We start from the raw sequence: 14532 nt of genomic DNA on the forward strand, positions 1-14532 counted from the left end.
TTTACATGCTGCTAGCTTATCCCAATTAACTCTCAAAGCAGGCATCATTGTTTTCATTAATGTAATAATCCTACCAGGGAGTTCTGAGATCAAAGCGTCGGGTTTTGCACCACCTACTTGACCTCTATCTGCGGCAATAATAGCGTTCCAATCGCCGCCTAATTCTTGAGCGTGATCCTCTCTACGAATTTTAGCCCATATTGTCTGTGGAACTACATTTCCCATCAACATGTCAATATCTGCTAAATTCATAGTACATGCATCAACTGTTTGCGACAACTCTTTATAGTAACCAGCAGGATTTTTGCGTGAATCTGGTAGTGACTGTTTAAGTGCTAAAACTTCAGACCTTTTCCAGGGGACATGTATCCATATGCGCTGAAAATGCGCAGGAATAGCTGGATTAGCACCTGCTGCTGCAACTTCTTCCTTCCATATTGGAGAAACCTCTCTCATGGGATAGTTTTTCAGTGCTGTCCTAACTGAAGGATCAGAATCAGGAAAAGTCTGTGAGAACAATAGGGATCTGAAAGAAATAAGTGTTCTGACAGCGTTTTCAACCTTAGGACCCACAATAAGTCCTTTGTCAAAGTCAGCCTGAACATCTAACAGATCCTGTGGGACCGAACCCAAATTCATATCCTCCCATTCTTTAGCGAGAGTATCGCACATAACTTTAAAAACATATCTCTGCGTAGGTGCATTCCATTGCAGAAAGGTGGACATAATATCAGACGTACTATATTGGGGACCCTTCTTGATCCATCTACAAGCAAGTGAGTCCAATTTTTCTCGCTCTTCGGAGTCTGGGAATTGACTACGAGACTGTCTTCGAGAAAAAGCTGGAGACACGTTTAAAGCTTCAAAGAAAGGTGATAAGAGACCAGAGACAGTATCGGTAAATCGCTTACGCGTAGATGGAGAATTTGACATAAGGATAGGGGACAAGGTATTAGGTGAATTAACTAAAGGAGCATTAGGAATTGCCAAAGGAGCAGAAGGCAAAGGAGTTAAAGGCAAAGCTGGCATAGGCAATACTTGAGGAGGCAAATGTGGAAAAGCTGGAGCAGGCGGAAGCACAACTGGCGGCTGAACAGGCTGTAACATCGGGGGTGCATTAGCACCTTGTACATAGGGCGGAGGCAATTTCAATAAGTGGGACATTAAGGAATCTTCCTCAAAATCTTTTCTTTTATCAAGGGAAGAGATAGGCAACGTCGGATAGCATTTATCTATTGCCATTCGATGCTGTCTGTCTGAAATTTCCATTACATTATCTATTTCATCATCTTTGAATTGCTGAGCAGCCTGTATAATCGTCATTCCCTGTGTTTTCCTATCTCGTTTCGCTTGTTTAATTTCTCTCTGTTTGGCTTCCTTACGCCAAAGGCGAAAAGAGTCAAACATTGCCGGCCGGGCTTTTCTTTTAAATAACGTTGCTTCTAAATTATCCAGCACATCAGTTTCGAAACTACCATTTTCTGGCCATTTTAAAACACCATCTTTCTTTGTATATCGGGTCCATGTCTTATTAAAGGCAATAGGACCAACACCATGTTTAGAATAGAGCTCATATGTGGGAGTTCCAACCAAAGGAATCGGACAGGAGTCCTCAAGCTGGGAGTCCCTATTACAACCAAAGCAACAAAGTTTTCCAAACTTAGTCAGACCAGACATCTCACGATTTTACTGGCTGTTCACAAACATCAAGGGGGTAAAACTTTCAGTTTACACAGCACAAATGCACTTACCCCTCGGCTTTGGCCACTGCAATGGCCAAATCTAAGGACCTAAGGACAAAACAAAGACCAAAATTTGTGGGCGCGACCCACCAAATACTTAACAAAGGATGTCTTCTTACACCAACAGAGGCCCGTCTATCGTCTCGCTTTACCATACATCATCAAAGAAAGGGCCAAGGCAGGGCGGCAGTCAGGGCAGCAGTCGTCAGTAGCCGTCAGGAAGGAGTAACCGCGCTGAAAAAGACCTTCGGACCACTTCGACATACAGGGGTCGCTTGACGTGGCTCGCGATTCCTCCAGAATTTTCTTGCGGGGTTCCTCACGACCTTCAGGCAGAACCGGTACCGCTGAAGCCGCCCCACGTTGGGCGCCAGTTGAAGAACCAGAACCTTTCGGGCCTGGCGGCGCAGGGTACGCCTAAAATCTCCTTGGATTCACCTGCCTCAACTAACAGAGACACGGGACACTCTGTCAGGCGTAAAAGATCAGATTTTATTAGCTGCAGCTAGTACAGTTGTCCAAGAAGTACACAAGGTATGTTCTCAGGAGACTGCCACTTTACTTTGTGGCGCACAATCTTATATACCGTATAAAAACATTCATTAACTACATACACTCCCAGAACACATAGAAAGGAGCCAGTAAGAATGATGTAAAGATAGAACAGAGTCAATAGAAATGTCGGAAAACAAGACAGAACAAAGTATCAAGTGACTTAAGGTTGCCTCCCCTCCAGCTGTGTTTGTCACCCCTCCCTTGAACTAATTCATTAACCGATCCACAACGAAGTTGCATGTGGTGCGATAAGTTTGTGTGCGTTTGGAGGACAGTTGTGAAATGAGAGAATACTAGCAAAGGACAGCGAAGGCCAGACGATAAGATAAGATCGGCGGAGAATAGTGTGAGCCTACAGATAGTTGAAACAAGGATTAGAAAACCAGACAGGGATTAGTGTACTCGGTCAGACCTTAATACCAGTCTTGTAAAGATAGAGGCAGAAGACTGTTTTGAACACCATGTTGCAGAATAAGCAGAAAAGGCAGAATGGACTTCGTTCGCTGTGCTGCCTGAGTGAAGGCAACATAAAATGGCGGCGGGCCACAAAATGGCGGGTCGATACGATCGTATTAAAAATCGAATTTCCTCAGACCCAAAAAGGATCTCTAGAAGAGGATCCAGAAGTTTGGAAACATTTGGAGCAACTCAATAAGTTGAAGAGGTGCACTGTGGATTTGTAGTCCCAGACTCCAAGAGGAAAACCAGAGCCTCTAAACCCTTGGCTGGTGCTGTGAACTTTCCTGAATCACTAAACACTTTTGAAAGTAAGTGTATCAGTGTTACCTGTGGGTAGCCCAAACTCTGGACTTTGTCTCTGTTCAGTGTGACCTTTTTTAACCCTTTGACCACTAGTTGCTTCTATGTGCTAGAAAACAATTCTTTAAAAATGTATATCTCAAGTTCCCCATATCGGATTTTAATAATTTTGGTGTCATTTTAAAGATAAAAATATAATCTATTGTTTATAAATTGGTGTTGGATTTTTATTATGTTTTCTGTTTTACTCATTTACTGTTTTGCGATTTTAAATGCTCTACACACCTGTCTCCTAGGTTAAGCCTTGTCACTTGTTGCCAAACTACCAAGGTTTGAGCTGAGTCTAATTTACTGAGACCTAATTGGACCTTAGTGGAGGTTCATGACCTATTGCTAAATGTAGGTACTTACCAGCCCTTACCAGTAATCCACTTTCCAACAACTGCACTCTACACCACTTTACTCCACGCCATTACACTATATGTTATTGGAACCTAAGCCACTCTACTCCATTCTGCAACACTCCCCTGTATACCGCTGACCTCCAGCCCATTCTACTCTTAGCCATTGCACTCTACAACAATGTACTCTACACAACTGAACTCTATGTCATTGCACTCTATGGCACTGTATTCTATTCTGCATCACTCTGCCCCTGCTCTCTATTCCACTCTACACCAGTGCACTCTGCCACTCTACTCTGCAACACTGCACTCTAACACAGAACTATCTGCCACTCTACTCTGCATTGCTCCACTCTACACTACTCCACCCTACACCACTGCACTCTACAGTGCTATACTCTACTTTGCAGCACTCTATGCTACTCTACTCTGTACCACTCTACGCCACTGCACTCTTTGCCACTGCTACGCTGCCCTCTGCATCATCCAACTCTGCACCACTCCACTCTGCTCCACTCTATGCCACAGCACTCTACACAACGGCACTCTACACCAATTCTCTACTCCACTCAACTCTGCACCACTCAACTCTGCGCCACTCCCCTCTGCCCCACACCATTCTACTATGCACCACTCTAATCTACATCACTGCATTCTGCAAGGCTGCATTGTAAGCCACTGAATTCAATGCTACTGCACTCTACAGCACTATACTCTGCAACACTCAATTCCAATGTACTGTACACCACTCCACTCTTCTCTATGTCACTCCAGTATCTGCCACTCTGTGTGACTCCACACTATGTCGCTCCAATACACAACACTCTCTGCCACATCACTCTACAACCCTCTACTCCATGCTTTGCCATTCCATTCTACGACACTCCACATGACTCTCCTCTATGTCACTTACTTTTAGCAAGGTTGAACAGCAGCTATGCTGTGCACAACATGGCCAAAACACATTGGCTAAGTCAATAGCTCTTGGGTAGGTGAGATCTATTGGCTTCACCAATGCTTGTTATAATAGCCTATCACTGCTGTCTGAGAACGGAGCCTCAATACTATTTCCTTAGCCTAATATTAGCTCTGATGAATAACACCAGTGTAATTTCCCATTTCTCAATAATACTATCTCTATGAAGATTTTTTTATTGCAAATGTCATGGGAAATTCTGATAGACAGTGACATCTGTGTACTTCAGAGAAATTTACAGGCAAAAAATATAATTTTGTATACCAATTTGGACCCATTCTTTATACTCACGTTAATTGAAAATATTATTGCTATTGTACGCAATGATGCCTATTTTATCGATGGGCATTCAGGGGAAGGTGAGGGTTCAGAGAGCTGCCTTCTCCTTGCAAAGCAATACTCGGGAAATGCAGTAGGCATACTGTGAGCTTCCTCAATATGGATCTGCGTTTACGTTAACAGGTACCCAAATTTAGGAAAAGCGCAGCTGCATTATATTGTGCCCTAATGCCACCATATGTGCATTATGGCCCAGGTTAGCGACAATAGAGTCAGCATTTTTGACCCTATTGTAATACATTGCAGGATTAGGGCCCAAACTTTTGGCGCTAATCCTGCAAGGTACTCAGGGGCCCATTATTATAGATAATGGTGTGCCCCTCTTAACACCTGCTCTGTGCAGGCATTAAAAATAGCCACTAAAAATCTCATAGATTCCACTGGGCCATTTTTGTGGCCCCCATAATGGGGAAACGCCCCTCAGAGCAGGCATAATGTGGTGTAAGGGGTTACAAAGTCACGTAATGCATGTATTGCACCACTTTGTAAATCTGGTGCTGCGAATTTGGCCTCGTAGAGCCACATTAAAGTCATACAAAATGACACTAATGTGGCGCAAGGAGGCGCTAGGTCCGCTTAAATTTGGGCCCAGATATTTTATTATTCATAGCACAGATCACTGAATCGTAATTTTTGTATCCTTATATTTAGTAATTTCTGGAGACTGCTTAGCCCAACTGAATTGCCTCTAGGACTTTTAGAAACAGAATACACGCTAGCCTGAGTGTGGGGGCAGTCATATATGGTTTGAAGTATCTTCTTGTGTGGTTTAGAACTCCTAAAAAGATTAAACGTTTCATTTTAACTTCTGTGGTCGCCCTCTCCCTACCAGTGCAAATATCGCCTTCTGTCCCTGGGGCCACAAGTTACATATAATAAATCTGAAAGTGGTTTTACAACGTTCTACTTATGTTTACTTTGTTTATACGAGGAGAAAAGGACGGTCACACCCTGAGAAGCACCCGCAGGAAGGGAGGCGTCGCAGGAACGTGGCACACGCCAGGTAAAGGAGGTACATACCGTGGAAGACGGGCTCATTTCTGATTGTAGTTAGTATCTTTCTCCACGCGCGGACTCTGGCCAGCTCGCGCCCTCAGGTAGGAACTGCTCCGTTCTTCTAAATGGTTCAATGCTGCAACGAGGAGCACTTTATTCAAAGTGTTTCTTTTACTTTCCGAGCTATGATAAAGTCCATCATGACAGCAAGGGAAGCGTCAGTACTTCGATCATTCAACATGCACACGAGTCACTTCTGTGATGTGTCAGTAACTGACATGTTTGTAAATTAAGTAAATATATTAATGTGTGCTTTATAGCATTTTTTAAGCGCTTAGAAATAGCCCGCACACTGTCTATGTATCATATCCAGACTTTTTTGTATTTAAAGCTTCGTTATTTATACGATTTCACAGAGCGTCTTTGCGTACAGCTCTCCCTCAAGTTACCCCTCTTAATTGATGTGTTGAAGCATTGGATGGCGTGTCTGTGATAGAATACGTGTGCGTAGTGTAAAACATTTCTACTGAACCAGATACTTTAAATGAGAATAAAACGAGAGATGTAAAAAAAATCGAAAACTCTGTTCCTAGTTGTTTTTTACCCTACAAACCATGCAGTATGGTAAATTAAAAGTTTGTTAAAAACATGTCCGAGAGTTTTAAGGCCCATATGATAGGTATCTCCTAATCATTTTTCACATAGACATTGGTGGTAATGATTAGCTTTTATTTTTTCACATTATCAAATTCAACATTTAAAATTTTGCAACGTTTCCTTATCCCTTTTGAAAGCAAGTACAGTGGCAGGCTGCGATTGGTTGTCAGAGACAGCTATGAGGGGTAAGTGACAGCGTCAGTCCTCCTGTCTGGCAGAGCCTCAGGCCACCTTGGTTACCCTTTGCGCTGCCCACTTGGATGGCCTCTTCTACAGTTCATAGAACACTTATTAAAAAGTATTGCCATAGATTCTGATTACGAGTTATTGCCAAACTGGCAGGGATGAGACTGCTGTGAACTGGTCGGCCTCACCCCAGTCATATTACAATGTTCCCAGCGGGCTGTCTGGCGGGAACATCATATTTTGATGTTACCTCCGGTCAACCCTGCTGGAACAGTTTTATGGTATTGGTCTCGGCTCCCTTAGGGAGCAGAGTTCCAGTACCGTAGCACAACAGTATCCACGGAATGCACACTGCCTGCAAAGCAGACAGTGCAAATTCCGACGGTGCTGGCAGGGGGGGCCCTACACTGCCAACAACATGGTAGTGCAGGGACACCCCTGGGGCCCCCAGCACTCCCTTTCCTCCAGCCTTTTTATGACGGTTAAACCACCATGAAAAGACTGGCGGAAAGGGGAATCGCCTGTCGGGAACCATGTTCTGGGTGGGGGCGGCGGTGTACTTGTGGTCCAACCACCAGGAGTGCGCAGTTCAACCACCACTGCAAGGCTTGTAGTCTCAAGACCGCCAGCCTCGTAATGAGGCCCATAGAGTCAGTGGTGTTTGAGACATTGTGAGGCATGGGAAAAGTGGTTAATTGTCCAGGACCCCCACCTTCCAATGGCTACTTTGGGAGAGTGACTAGGACAGTATGAAGACTCTCTGTACTCTTTATTTCAACCTCCCTCCTACTCTCTGACTACCTCTGCCTCTCACCTTGTCTCTCTCTATCTATCGCTACCTCACCACTTTACTTTTGAATCTAGTCTTTCTCTAGGTCACCTATCTCTTGCCGTTTCATCTCTCTTACCACAGCTTGCTTTATCCCTCTTTTAGTTGCTCTCTCTACTTCTGGCTTTCTCTAATAAACTCTTTCCTTTGTCTATTTTGCCACTCTTTCTAACTCTCCTGGCTCAACTGGGAGGCTAATCCAGCCTTTGCATTGTGTCACTTCAAGCAGACCATGGAACCCTGCTGGGCACAGACACTTCAATGCTGACTGACCTTTGCATTTAATCCACTTGCTATTTGGTGCTAGGTGATGCAGAGAGGGGTATGCCTGGCAGTGGGTGATATACACAATATGTAAAATCATTGTCGCCAAATAGTACTTTGGGAAATAGAATTTGTCACTACCAGGGACATGTGTAATAAACCTATGCATTAGCACTTTTATCGACTGTGTGCCCCCACTTCTAACATATAAATCAATATTGTTTGGAATCATGAGTGCAGGAAAGTAGCCTCTTTCTAGCTTGGTTACCCGAACTTTTGGCCTGTTTGTCAGTGTGCTTGACTGTGTCTACTGTGATCCTGGTAATCAGGACCCCAGTAGTTATGCTCTCTCCCTTAAATTGTAGTTATTGCATACTGTTAACTCAGTATTTCACCCAAAATTGGCAAACTGCTGCCCCCTTATAAGTCCCTAGTATATGGTACCTTGGTACCCTGGGCATTAGGGTTCCAGGGGATCCCTATGGGCTGCAGCATTTCTTTTGCCACCTATAGGGAGCCCATGCAAAGGCTTCTGCAGGACTGCCATTGCAGCTTGCGTGAAAAGGCGCATGCACCCTTTCATTGCCATTTACACTGCACCAGGTCACTTATAAGTCACCCCTATAGCAGGCCGTTCAGTGCTGAGGGCAGGGTACAGAGTACCTGTGTGTGAGGGCACCCCTGCACTAGCAGAGGTGCCCCCACGACCTTCAGGACCATTTGACCAGACTTCATGAGTGCGGGAACGCCATTTTACACGTGTATTGGACATAGGTCAATACCTATGTCCAGCTACATAATGGTAACTCTGAACATAGGCATGTTTTGTATCAAACATGTTGGAATCATACCCCAATGCCTTTGCAAGCATTGATTGTATGATTCCATGCACTCTGAGAGCTCCTTAGAGGACCTCCAGTATTGCCATTCCAGCCTTCTGAGGTCTTCCGGGCAGCCCCAGCTACTGCCACCTCTCAGACAGCCCTCCTGTTGCTTGAGCAGCTCAAGCCCAGGAAGGCAGAACAAAGGATTTCCTCTGGGAGAGGGGTGTTACACCCTCTCCCTTTTGGAAATAGGTGTTACAGGCTTGGGCGGGGTAGCCTCCCCAAGCCTCTGGAAATGCTTTGAAGGGCACAGATGGTGCTCTCCTGGCATAATCCAGTCTACACTGGCCCAGGGACCCCCAGCCCCTGCTCTGGCATGAAACTGGACAAAAGAAAGGGCAGTGACCACTCCGCTGTCCATCACCACGACTGGGGTGGTACTCAGAGCTCCTCCAGAGAGTCCCTGGGTTTTGCCATCTTGGATTCCAAGTTGGCAGGGAACTCTGGGAGCATCTGAGTGTCCAGTGCCCGCAGGTGACGTCAGAGCCCTCCCTTGATAGGTGCTTACCTGTGTAGCTTACCAATCCCCCTTTCAGGGCTTTTCATGGTCTCTCTCTTTGGTGGTTCTTCAGATTTGGAATGCAGGACTCCAGCAGGAATCCTCTGCATCCTTTACTTCACCTTCTTATAGAAGAAACTGCATCTAGACACTCCAGGAACTCTACAACTGCCAAAAAAAGCAAAGACGACTTCTGCAACATTGTATCTTCAGCTCCTGTCAGCAACTGCAACTATTTCCCGGTCGTGCATCCTCAGAGGACAGCCTGCCTTTAGCCTGCACCAGAATAGCAAAGGAATCTCCCTTGAAGTGAAGGAGTCACTCCCCTGCTACAGTAGGCACCTCTCTGCAACGACCGGTTGTGTCGGACCCCTCTTCTGATGAGCTGCGTGGATCTTGCTTAACGTGTGGTAGACTGCAGTGGTCCGGACGGTCCTGACATCCTACTGTCCAACTTTGGTGGAGGTAAGAGCTTGCCTCCCCACGCAAGACAGTATCCCCGTGCTCTGCGTGTTTTGCAGTTGCCAAGGCTTGTTGGCATCCTTCCGTGAAGTTCTTCATGCACCATGCAGCTCTGACCCCTAGTATTCCTTCCTGTGACACCCGGCTTCGTGCGTGGTTCTCCGGTGACGTGGGATCCTTTATTGTTGTGCTGCGTGGCCCTCCTTTTGCAGCTACTTTATCCCCATGCTGTGGGACTCCTGTGCATGCTGCTTGGTATTCTGTGGGCTCTCTGAGTTGGTGAGAGCCCCCTCTGAGTCCCCCTCCTGGGTAGAGTCCATCAGGTCCCTCTTGGTCCCGGTCGGTGCCATTTTCCGCTGACAGCGAGCTTTGCATGTGCCAAGGCTTGTTGGCGGACTCCAGCGATGCAAACCAGACTGTAATCTTCCATCCAGCGTGGGACATCTTCTGCACCAACCAGGAAACCGCATCTGTCTTCTTGGGTGCAGTACAGACTGCTGTTCTTCACCGGTGGTTCTTCTTTTTGCGCCTTCTTCCGGGTTAGCAGGGGCTCCTGCTCTCCTTGGACTCTTCTGTGCTTCTTGGACTTGGTCCCCTTATTCCACACATCTTCAGGTCCTGGAATCCATTGTTGGTGTCTTGCAGTCTCTTCTGGTTCTTGCATAATCTTCTTTCTCGTGTTCTTGTGTGTTCTAGGAAAGTTACTATGATTTACTCCTGCTTTCCTGGGCTCTGGGGTGGGTTCTATTACTTACGTGGATGTTTTCTAAACTCTCAGTGCCCCTTTACACACTAGACTCTACACTTGCCTAGGTGGGAAACCGACATTCGCATTCCACTTTCTTAGTATATGGTTTGTGTTCCCCTAAGGCCCATTTCTAACTATTGTGATTTTCACTATTTGCACTGTTTTCTAACTGTTTTAACGCTATTTTTGCATACTAATGTATATGATTTGTGCATTACTTACCTCCTATGGGAGCATAGTCTCTATAGTATTTTTGGCATTTGTGTCACCAAATAAAGTACCTTTATTTTTGTAACACTGAGTATTTGTTTTCATGTGTGTGAGTATTGTGTGACTATAGTGGTATTGCATGAACTTTGCATGTCTCCTAGATAATCCTTGGCTGCTCAGCTACAGCTAGCCCTAGAGAGCCTGGCTTGTAGACACTGCCTACATTTCACTAATAAGGGATAACGGGACCTGGTATAAGGTGTAAGTACCTTAGGTACCCACTACAAACCAGGCTAGGCTAGCCTCCTAAAATGAGGGCTTGAATGGACGAAAACGGGCAATAAATCTAAAGTTGATCAAAACTGCAGCTCCAAAATATGTTGTGATCTAAGCCCCAAAAATACTTAGGATATCCCTGAGTTTAAATCTGGTGACATCAGATGGTTGTCTTGTTTCTCACCCTTAATCCGTCAGTAGTTTCCTTTTTCTTTTGATGAGCCAGGGGCAAGTCTGAAGTCTAGAAGAGACACTTGGTTTATTTGTAGAGTGAAGATACATTTGAGAAAATGCAAATGATAGACTAGTTGAAAAGTAGCAGTTCAGTGTTTTGCTGTATTCTATTGTATTGTGCCACATGTCTCCATTTTTTTTGAACCCATGACATTCTCCCCATTGTCGGTACAAGAGTGCAGTGTCGGAGACCTAAAATGAACTACACTAGCTAACTACCTAAAAGAAGGCTTAAATATGCGTTAAAGAGATAAAAAAAAGTTGTCAAGCAGATCAGTCCAAATTATGCAGCCAAATTAAAACAAGTCAATTTAAGAATTTTAGGAACATACAAAATGCCAAATTAACAATAATCATGATCCTGCAGGAGGTCTCCAAGTATGTTGATGGAGAGCGAATCCAGGATGGACCGCTCATTGGCAGGCAATAAATCCACCAGCTCGTCATACAAAAGGTGAAAGGAGCACACTTGATCTGTAGTCTCAGTCTCAGTTCCGGCCGAGGGGGCAGCGTTCCGCACTATGCCAGATGTTGAGGCACCAGGAGCCACTAAATTAACAAAGGGGGGCTCATAGAAGGCATCCTGCAGCAACCACAATCTCAATAGTCCAGAAAAGAGCCCTCATCGGGAATATTATCAGATGTACTTCCAAAGAAGGTACACATTGTAGGGCAAGACACACTTCCAGTGAATTTTCAAAGGGGCACAACAAACAATGGAAGACAGGCTGCACACAATTGAGAACTGGTCAAAATGAAAGAAGTGAGTTGCTGTCTAGTTCTTTCTAAAGTGATGCTCCAAAGTACTGCATCATGTTTTAAGGACACAGCTCGGCTGGCGGGGGCTCCATCATTTATCTTAGTGAGGATGGGGCAGCCATTGCAGATCAAAAATAGCAACAGTAGGACACCACCAATTAATGCCAATGTTATTAGAAATCCTCAAAAAACTCTCAAAAAAAGTAAATGGATAGCTGAAGGTATTACTCCGAGCACGGTCTGGAAGGTGCTGACAAATTCAGAACCAACAGCCTTAAAAAGTGTACACTCCCAGTGGTGTTGGATGCATTAAAGATGCAACTGACCAATTCATCTAAATGTTTTGGGAAGTTGGTATTTACAAGGGACTGTATCTCTGCAGATGACCTTGCCACTTGCAGGTCACAGGTTTCGAAGGCTGATGTGAGAGATATGTGTTTTTGAAATAGAAGAGCTTTCAGTCTGCTCAGCTTGTCAAAATTTACATTAAAAGTAGCGATGTGAGGCCACAATTCTGCTACTTTTATCCCATGCATGGTGGGAAAATAATACATTACCACAACATGTTACAATTTGAGAGACCAAAATTACGTAAGTGACACCTAGGCTTATCCCACAGCACCCTTGATCACTTAGCATTAAGTAACTCCCATTCAAAAGCAACTGAAACACTGGGTGTGTTGCATGTTGTATGTGTGTGCATGTTTGAGGGTGTGAGTGCGTGTATGTTGAGTTGTGTGAATGTGTGTCTGCGTGTTTGTATGTAAGGGTGTGTGGATGTGTGTGGGAATGGATGTATGCATGCGTGGATGAATGTTGGAATGGGTGTGTGTATGCGTGCTTGCGTTTGTAAAGGGAGGGGCATGTATAAAGGGGGGCTGGAGAGGAAGGGGTTTGGAGGGGAAACCTGTGGAGGGGGAGGGACAGGGAAGACTCCTTCCAGTGACAGGGAAGGGATGACACGAAAAACATGGCGGTAGGTGGGGGTCATAATCCCATAGGAGGGCAAGTGTCGGCCGCTGAGCTGGAGAGTGAAGTCTCTAGCCCGGCGGTCGGTGTGGCACAATGTCATAATATGGAGGAAAGTACCACCACCATGTTGGCAGTACTTTCCTCCATATTACTGCTGACTTCCAGGGTCATAATGACCCCATAGTTTGCAGTAGAATAAAGTAAATAAATAATAAATAGAGCCTCCTTACTTTGTATGCGTCAATCTTTCATTCCACACACAATCTTCAAATCAATTGACTTGTTCAGATACACATAGCCTTCTATAGCCAAATGAGAAACACAGGAATCTTAATAAATACATTTGGCATTGGCTAGCAATATTTTCCTTGCTTTTGAATGGGGTAATTTAAAATAATAAGAGTCAGCATTTTTAGCATCATGCCCTTTAAAATAAGCAACCTTTTCTACCTATGTTGTAGAATTTCTCACAGGTGGAGTTGGACAATGTTCCCATTGTGTGTAATTATAAACTATTTTTGGGGTATCAGCTTGTTGTAGAGAATAGTGTCCGTAATAGTGATAACAGAACATTTCTCCATAATTTGCAGTGTTCATGTATGCATCTTCACTTTCAAATAGAATGTAATATTCGAGCTTAGAAAGCATAGAAGCAACTGTTTTTACATCCCAGTCATCAGAAATAACCTCTGGTGCAATAATATCATTCATTGACACTTTACAAAAATATAGAATTTGAATCACTTCTGAAAGGCTGCGGATATAAAACGGTACTTTATATTAAAACAATCCCATCAGGAACTGGAGTGGCTGAAATGTTCAGTCTCTTAGACCTTATGTGAGAACAAATAAGGGTTTAAAACCTCATCTACCAGTTCAACAGCAGAGCGTTCAGGAAGATAATGACCATGTATCAGCAGAAAGAAAACAATGACAAAATCAATCCAAAGAAGAAAAGCAAGCAGTGTCAAAAGTATTCACAGATAATACCATGGATGAACTAAATAATTATGTTTAAGCCAGTTGAAGAGCTTATGTGCTACAGATATTGTAGCTGAAGCTGAGGAGTTTAAGAAAAGTCATTTATGTCAGCAAATTAACCAGAAGCAAAAACTGGGGCCGGTGCAGATACAAGAGAAGTGGTAGATGTATCAATTGGTGGTTCATCATAAACAATGGCATCTGTTTGTGTTGCGTTGGAAAACTGCAAATTTATATTGTAGAAATTGTTTGTCGATGAAGTGGTGACGGGAATCAAGCTCAGGGAAACCAAGCTCAGGGAAATAATTTCAGCATTGTTGAGTGCTTTAAGAGGTATATCCTGTAGGGTAGTGAGAGGGACATGGGAACTACCCAGGAATCCTCATGGTCTACTGTGCAGGATCAGCTACATGGTACAATTTGACATTGTCAATTGAAACAAATCTGTTGTCTTGAGAATCAGGCAGTGGTGGTAGATTAACAGTTCGGGTACCATGTATTCCCAAAACGGTAACCGGTGCTCAGTATGATGGGCCAAACTCATTCTTCACAAGTATCTTTTCACAAACCAGATCTCTTACATTAGGAATCCAGCCTGTGGGTGGTGGCAAATCTCTCATTCCCAAGGTAGAGGCATATGCTGATGAATTTTCATCACAGAACCGTTTCATTTCCTGCAAAACAGTGAGACATTAATTTATGTCAAATGATGTTTCTGTGGCCACCGCACCAGAGCCATCAAGATCAGGGACATACATAGATATACCAAACAGGACTTCACATGGGTCCTCCCAAAGACA

General features: G+C 44.4%; 1 protein-coding gene across 1 annotated transcript in view; it reads left to right on the forward strand.

The window, feature by feature from the left end:
- The first annotated feature begins 5834 nt into the window (after positions 1-5834).
- The window catches only part of LOC138287580 (sodium- and chloride-dependent GABA transporter 2-like), a 769612-nt gene continuing 760914 nt past the window's right edge, over positions 5835-14532 (forward strand). The window contains exon 1 of the mRNA XM_069228139.1: positions 5835-5872. The gene's annotated coding sequence lies outside the window, so the exon portion shown is untranslated. The remainder of the gene's footprint in view (positions 5873-14532) is intronic.

Source organism: Pleurodeles waltl, chromosome 4_1 (genome assembly GCF_031143425.1).
Source record: "Pleurodeles waltl isolate 20211129_DDA chromosome 4_1, aPleWal1.hap1.20221129, whole genome shotgun sequence".
Lineage (NCBI taxonomy): Eukaryota > Metazoa > Chordata > Amphibia > Caudata > Salamandridae > Pleurodeles > Pleurodeles waltl.